The sequence below is a fragment of the Schistocerca nitens genome, chromosome 4 (assembly GCF_023898315.1).
Source record: "Schistocerca nitens isolate TAMUIC-IGC-003100 chromosome 4, iqSchNite1.1, whole genome shotgun sequence".
Lineage (NCBI taxonomy): Eukaryota > Metazoa > Arthropoda > Insecta > Orthoptera > Acrididae > Schistocerca > Schistocerca nitens.
Genome location: NC_064617.1, coordinates 921,151,704 through 921,160,582, shown reverse-complemented (window position 1 = coordinate 921,160,582; position 8,879 = coordinate 921,151,704).

Here is an 8,879-nt window from a genome sequence, read left to right as displayed (position 1 = left end):
ATGCCCGGTGAACATCATCTGCCATCATGTGTAGTGCCAACAGTAAAATTCGGAGGCGGTGGTGTTATGGCGTGGTCGTGTTTTTCATGGAGGGGGCTTCCACCCCTTGTTGTTTTGCGTGGCACTATCACGGCACAGGTCTATACTGATGTCTTAAGCACCTTCTTGCTTCCCACTGTTGAAGAGCAATTTGGTGATGGCGATTGGATTTTTCAACACGATCGAGCACCTGTTCATAATGTACGGCTTATGGCGGAGTGGTTACACAACAATAACATCCCTGTAATGGACTGGCATGCTCAGAGACCTGACCTGAATCCTGTAGAACACCTTTGGGACAAAACACAGTATGTACAGTTCCACACAGTAAATGGAATGACACCATTAATAAATATAGACTTCGATCAGAAATCGGTAGCTAAGGTAGAATATTCAATATTTCTAGGTGTATGCATTTGTAGAGGACAAGCGGTTATTTTTAGGAAATATGGTGCGAAATTGTGATTTAGCGTGTTTCAGTGCGCATCGCGCACGGCAAATAGCGGACGAAGGCCGGCCAGCGCGTTATGCAGGCGACAGTTTTGCAACGAGCGTCGGTATGTGTGTACGTGCGCGGCAGCCATCAACAGCCAGAACGCAACATTAGCAGAATTACGCAGGCGCGGGCCACATGTGGTGCGGTTGCGTTAGCCAACTCATCGAGAACATTCTAATAAACACGCCGCCGCGTAACCGGCGGATTGAGCAGCGGTCTGCACTATTTGAGGGCATCAGAGGTGGGCGTCGGCATTCGGTTCGACCGATCGGGCGTTCTGTCGCTGTCACGTCGTCGTCATTAGTGATGCTGTCCCCGAGGTTTATGCACTGATGAGGGGGTTGAACTGGAAAAAACACACTGAGGATCTGCTGAAACGTTTGAGTTCAGCTACTTATGCTATTAGGGTCATTGCAAATTTTGGCGATATACATCTGAGTAAATTAGCTTACCACGCCTACTTTCATTCTCTGCTTTCGTATGGCATCATATTCTGGGGTAACTCATCATTGAGTAAAAGAGTGTTCACTGCACAAAAGCGTGTAATCAGAATAATTGCTAGAGCTCATCCAAGATCACCCTGCAGACACTTATTTAAAGAGCTAGAGATCTTCACTGTAGCCTCACAATATATATTCCTTATGAAATTTGTTATTAACAATCCGAATGAATGCAAAAGTAATAGCAGTGTACTTGGCTACAACACTAGGAGAAAGATGATCTTCACTACTCAGGGTTAAATCTATCTTTGGCTCAGAAGGGGGTAAATTATGCTGCCACAAAAATCTTTGGTCACTTACCTAATAGCATCAAAAGTCTGACAGATAGCCATATAGCATTTAAAAGGAAATTAAATGAATTTCTTAATGGCAACTCCTTCTACTCATTAGATGAATTTTTGGATATAGTAAGTAGGTAATTTCCCAACCCCCACAAAAAATTAAAACTATTAAGTGTCATGTAATATTTTGAGTAATGTAATATCTTGTATAGACACTTTTTATTAACCTGACACGTTCCACATCATTATGAAGTGTCATATTCATGATCTATGGAACAAGTACTAATCTAATCAAATCTTTGGAATGCCGACTTCATGCCAGGCCTCACCGACTGACAGCGATACCTCTCCTCAGTGCAGTACTGCATGAAGCATGGGCTGCTATTCCCCAAGAAACCTTCCACCAACTGATTGAAAGTATGCCTGTGAGAGTAGAAGCTGTCATCAAGGCTAAGGGTAGGTCAACACCATATTGAATTCCAACACTATTGATGGAGGGCGCCACGAACTTGTAAGTCATTTTCAGCCAGTTGTCCGGTACTTTGGATCACATAGTGCAATCTAGATCACTGACCCTTTCCTTACAGGAGACAAGTCTAGCCAGACATGGCAGATTGCAGTTGGAGACGCACAAGACTCGGTTTTAGTTTCCAGTCCTTTATATCACATACACAAATACACAGATGACATTACTAAGGGAATCAGCAGAGGGACTGCTCTCTATGCCAATGACACTGCCATTTAAAAAAGTAACCACAGCCTCCTCCACAAACATCTCAAACTTCTACAACACCTGGACAAGGTTATGCAGTGGTGTAATCTATGGACGGTCGAGATCAACCCCACAAAGTGCCAGGCGATCTATTTTACCCCCAAAATCAAGCTTCCTGATCGTCAACACACCATTGATGGCAGGGAATTGGTTGAAACTCTGTCTCATATTTGGTCGGCATCTAATGTGGAACAAACATCTCATCACTGTAGCAAACAAAGGCTGCGTTCTTTTCTGTAGGATGTATCCCCCCCCCGCCCCCCGCCCCCCAAAAGAAAAAAAGGTGACAGAATAACAGTTACAGTGCATACTCCTGCTCTGGCGTTAGCTCATATGTCTGGACGGCCTATATGGCTGGCAGTGCGGTCTATGGCGTCAGCACTAAGATTGCAGCGTCTCCAAAACAAAGTTTTCCATGTCATCTCAGGTGCTGGCAGATACATCCTCAAGACAGGTAAAAGAGACCTTTTAGGCCAACCCGCCCTCTACACTCTAACTCAGGATAAAAAAAACATCACAAATATAGCCTTCATCGCCCAGTTGAAACCAGAGGTCATCAGGGGGTTGATACTGGAGCCTTCATCTTTGCCTTTGAAGATTACTCAATGACTGGAAAGATCAAGGTAATGGTGTATCAGTGCAATGTGAAATCCTATTTTCCCCTCCCATGTAGTGCTCCAGATTGAGCACATGTCTTCACTCTGTAATGACAGCCCTGTCTGTGGAGGGTGCGGACATCAGTGGCACACGAATGCTCCTTGTGTCTCTCCCCTGTCTCTTTCAACCATGGGAAGCACCATTCCTCCTTTTCACAGGAGCCTTCCAAAGAGAAAAGAAAATCTAAGCGTACAAGACCCTTGACCAAGTCACATATCAGGAGGCTATGAAAAATGAGATTGTTTGCACCCTGTAAGTGTGACAATGTTGTTTGCTGAGGCTTCCTAGTGACTACCCTCACCCTTCATGCCTTCTTCATTGGACCCTTTGTGCTGCAGAACTTCACCCATTCGCCTGGTGACTGGAGCCTTCCTACTACAGTGCTGACTCCCCATCCACTGTGGATGTTAATTCCTATCTGACAGCCAGAGAAGAAACACCTTCTCTGCATCTCTCAGCTGGAAGGGGTCTCTCAGGATGCTCTCACCCCAGAATTCTGCTGCTCTGTAACCAGATACCAGCCATTGACTGTAGGGGTGACAGGTTGCTGGCCATAGGCCTTCACACTCCGCCTCTGTTCCTGAAATTAGGACAGAAAAACCTTTGTGAACATTGAAATCATCAAAGGAGAAGAGTGACGAAAAGAAGACCACCAAAATGAAGGAGGTTATAGTGGTCTCCATGCTACTGAACCCTGCATCATCTGACTCTCTACCTGGGGTGGAGAGAAGTAGGGCAAAGCATCTTCTGGGATGTAATGATATCAGAATGATGTGCAAATTAATTACATTGTGACAGCTGATTAATTTATGACCTTAACCTATTGTTCTGCAATGTGGTTTTACATGTAACCCCTCCCCCTCATCTTAACCTATTGTTATACTAATTGATTTGTGATCACATGTGGGTTGATATATGATACCCTAGGGATAATCTTTCCTTCTGAGAAACCCCCATCCCGTCCCTCTTCACCTCCTACTCCCCTCCTCCTCCACCACGCCTCCTTGAAATCCCCAACCTCTCCCCCTACCCCTCACTGAGACAAGCAAAGTTTTGATATAAAATTGACTAATTAATTTAGCCAATAAATTAGTTAATCTCTCCCCCTCAGCCATTCCCCTTGCCCTCCTCCCCTCCTCCAGTTCCGCCCTCCCCCATCTGGGAACTTGTCGGAAAAAGACTCAGTCTGTGCTGGAGAGGAAGGACCTCATGGCATGAAATTTAAGTCAATATCAATTGCATAGCAGAGGATATACTGTTTGTTTATAAGATTCAATTTTCAGGGGTTGGATCTCTCTATTTGGGGGAAAAGCTCACATGCAGCAACTACATGTCCTAATTATATAATTACACTGCTGCAGATCAAAGATATTGTTGGAAAAATTTCAAGTGTGTGCTGACCTTGATGTGCAGGGATCAACTGAGCTAGTGAACAGTGCCACCACCAGAGCATGTCACAGCCCCCACCCATCGCCCCTCTCTCCTAATCCCTTCTAGAAGAAACTTGTGAGAAAAAGACTCTCTCTCTGCAGGAGAAGAAGGATCTCGTGGCATGAAATTCAAATCAGCGTCAATAATACACTCCTGGAAATTGAAATAAGAACACCGTGAATTCATTGTCCCAGGAAGGGGAAACTTTATTGACACATTCCTGGGGTCAGATACATCACATGATCACACTGACAGAACCACAGGCACATAGACACAGGCAACAGAGCATGCACAATGTCGGCACTAGTACAGTGTATATCCACCTTTCGCAGCAATGCAGGCTGCTATTCTCCCATGGAGACGATCGTAGAGATGCTGGATGTAGTCCTGTGGAACGGCTTGCCATGCTATTTCCACCTGGCGCCTCAGTTGGACCAGCGTTCGTGCTGGACGTGCAGACCGCGTGAGACGACACTTCATCCAGTCCCAAACATGCTCAATGGGGGACAGATCCGGAGATCTTGCTGGCCAGGGTAGTTGACTTACACCTTCTAGAGCACGTTGGGTGGCACGGGATACATGCGGACGTGCATTGTCCTGTTGGAACAGCAAGTTCCCTTGCCGGTCTAGGAATGGTAGAACGATGGGTTCGATGACGGTTTGGATGTACCGTGCACTATTCAGTGTCCCCTCGACGATCACCAGTGGTGTACGGCCAGTGTAGGAGATCGCTCCCCACACCATGATGCCGGGTGTTGGCCCTGTGTGCCTCGGTCGTATGCAGTCCTGATTGTGGCGCTCACCTGCACGGCGCCAAACACGCATACGACCATCATTGGCACCAAGACAGAAGCGACTCTCATCGCTGAAGACGACACGTCTCCATTCATCCCTCCATTCACGCCTGTCGCGACACCACTGGAGGCGGGCTGCACGATGTTGGGGCGTGAGCGGAAGACGGCCTAACGGTGTGTGGGACCGTAGCCCAGCTTCATGGAGACGGTTGCGATTGGTCCTCGCCGATACCCCAGGAGCAACAGTGTCCCTAATTTGCTGGGAAGTGGCGGTGCGGTCCCCTACAGCACTGCGTAGGATCCTACGGTCTTGGCGTGCATCCGTGCGTCGCTGCGGTCCGGTCCCAGGTCGACGGGCACGTGCACCTTCCGCCGACCACTGGCGACAACATCGATGTACTGTGGAGACCTCACGCCCCACGTGTTGAGCAATTCGGCGGTACGTCCACCCGGCCTCCCGCATGCCCACTATACGCCCTCGCTCAAAGTCCGTCAACTGCACATACGAGCCGGCCGCGGTGGTCTCGCGGTTCTAGGCGCGCAGTCCGGAACCGTGACGCTACTACGGTCGCAGGTTCGAATCCTGCCTCGGGCAAGGATGTGTGTGATGTCCTTAGGTTAGTTAGGTTTAAGTAGTTCTAAGTTCTAGGGGACTAATGACCTGAGAAGTTGAGTCCCATAGTGCTCAGAGCCATTTGCACATACGGTTCACGTCCACGCTATCGCGGCATGCTACCAGTGTTAAAGACTGCGATGGAGCTCCGTATGCCACGGCAAACTGGCTGACACTGACGGCGGCGGTGCACAAATGCTGCGCAGCTAGCGCCATTCGACGGCCAACACCGCGGTTCCTGGTGTGTCTGCTGTGACGTGCGTGTGATCATTGCTTGTACAGCCCTCTCGCAGTGTCCGGAGCAAGTATGGTGGGTCTGACACACCGGTGTCAATGTGTTCTTTTTTCCATTTCCAGGAGTGTATATTGATGCATATTCCGTATTTAAGCTGCTTGCCATGATGTAATAATTGTAAGCGTCAAGGATTGGAGTGAAGTGCGGTATAAGAGCTGTCATTTGGGGTCCCCCACATGTACGTCTATCATCTGGTTGCTGCCACAGAGGTAAAGAACCACCCAATGTTCTAATTACAGACCAGAATTCTAAATGCCGAGCGGTCTAAGGCGCTGCAGTCATGGACTGTGCGGCTGTTCCCGGCCGAGGTTCGAGTCCTCCCTTGGGCATGGGTGTGTGTGTTTGTTCTTAGGATAATTTAGGTTCAGTAGTGTGTAACCTTACGGACTGATGACCTTAGCAGTTAAGTCCCATAAGATTTCACACACATTTGTGAACAATTCTAAATACCACTGACCGAGGACCGGATGTCGGCCTCCTTTGATCTTGTGGCTCCAAACAAAGCATCGTGTGGTGGCATTCTGTTGATCACAAAATTCCAGAGTCAGTTCACATCTGTTTCTCCCTCAAGAGGCTATTTCCTGTTTGTGTGGCCGGCCGGTGTGGCCGTGCGGTTCTAGGCGCTTCAGTTTGGAACCGCGTGACCGCTACAGTCGCAGGTTCGAATCCTGCCTCGGGCATGGATGTGTGTGATGTCCTTAGGTTAGTTAGGTTTAAGTAGTTCTAAGTTCTAGGGGACTGATGACCACAGATGTTAAGTCCCATAGTCCTCAGAGCCATTTGAACCATTTTTTTGTTTGTGTGGGAACCAACATTTCCAAACACACAAGCATAGGTTTTCATCTCTCCTCAGAATACTGTGTCCCTACTGACTAATTCTGGTGCCAAAGGGATAGCTGATGTAATTCCAATATCAAAAATAGGGGGAAATAGTCCATTTGCACTACCCTATCAAATCAATTGTTTAATAATTTTCAGAAGTCAAATAGATCACTTAAAGTACTCGCCACCACCTTAAAATGATACTTCTCCATAGTAAAAATTATTTTCAACATTCGAGAATCACACAAAAACAGTTGGGAAACCAGGTAATTAAATTTCCATCTCAAATAGGCCGTAGTGCAAAATACGAGGGCAGTTCAATAAGTAATGCAACACATTTTTTTTCTGAAACAGGGGTTGTTTTATTCAGCATTGAAATACACCAGGTTATTCCCCAATCTTTTAGCTACACAACACTATTTTTCAACGTAATCTCCATTCAATGCTACGGCCTTACGCCACCTTGAAATGAGGGCCTGTATGCCTGCACGGTACCATTCCACTGGTCGATGTCGGAGGCAACGTCGTACTGCATCAATAACTTCTTCATCATCCGCGTAGTGCCTCCCACGGATTGCGTCCTTCATTGGGCCAAACATATGGAAATCCGACGGTGCGAGATCGGGGCTGTAGGGTGCATGAGGAAGAACAGTCCACTGAAGTTTTGTGAGCTCCTCTCGGGTGCGAAGACGTGTGTGAGGTCTTGCGTTGTCATGAAGAAGGAGACGTTCGTTCAGATTTTTGTGCCTACGAACATGCTGAAGTCGTTTCTTCAATTTCTGAAGAGTAGCACAATACACTTCAGAGTTGATCGTTTGACCATGGGGAAGGACATCGAACAGAATAACCCCTTCAGCGTCCCAGAAGACTGTAACCATGACTTTACCGGCTGAGGGTATGGCTTTAAACTTTTTCTTGGTAGGGGAGTGGGTGTGGCGCCACTACATTGATTGCCGTTTTGTTTCAGGTTTGAAGTGATGAACCCATGTTTCATCGCCTGTAACAATCTTTGACAAGAAATTGTCACCCTCAGCCACATGAAGAGCAAGCAATTCCGCACAGATGGGTCTCCTTTGCTCTTTATGGTGTTCGGTTAGACAACGAGGGACCCAGCGGGAACAAACCTTTGAATATCCCAACTGGTGAACAATTGTGACAGCACTACCAACAGAGATGTCAAGTTGAGCACTGAGTTGTTTGATGGTGACCAGTCGATCATCTTGAACGAGTGTGTTCGCACGCTCCGCCATTGCAGGAGTCACAGCTGTGCACGGCCGGCCCGCACGCGGGAGATCAGACAGTCTTGCTTGACCTTGCGGCGATGATGACACACGCTTTGCCCAACGACTCACCGTGCTTTTGTCCAGTGCCAGATCACCGTAGACATTCTGCAAGCGCCTATGAATATCTGAGATGCCCTGGTTTTCCGCCAAAAGAAACTCGATCACTGCCCGTTGTTTGCAATGCACATCCGTTACGCCATTTTAACAGCTCCGTACAGCGCTGCCACCTGTCGGAAGTCAATGAAACTATACGAGACGAAGCGGGAATGTTTGAAAATATTCCACAAGAAATTTCCGGTTTTTTCAACCAAAATTGGCCGAGAAAAAAAATGTGTTGCATTACTTATTGAACTGCCCTCGTATATCCGAAATCTTGTATTCACCGATGTTTGACAACACAAGCTCCCTCCTCCACCACAACGTTTCCTCTAAACACATCTCGTGAAAAAATCCTACTATCACCCACAAAAGGCAATTACGAAGAGTGCACGATCTGTCAACTGTTGACTGCCGTGTCAATGGCACCGGCCGATACATCACGTCATTGCACAGGCGCAATTCATTAGAAACCCACATACGCATTGGTCATGCTGGCAGCTGCATGACCATCCCTTAGCATCCACACGTCTGCCCTACCAAATGCTCAGAGGTTGAAGAGACTGTTACCAAGCAGTTGACAATCAATTTACATAGGTGGAATAATCTTACCGTGCAAATACTCATCATTTTGAATCTTCTTACGCAACACACACGTCTGCTTTTGCCGCCACTTACCCAACTTCCTGGTTACTCCACTAGTCAGCCATCATAGAATGAAGCCACCGGGACTTGTCCCTGAAGCCACAGTCAAGAGCTGAAAGGTTGGCATTTATTTGCAACTAAGCCGCGAGTTCCAA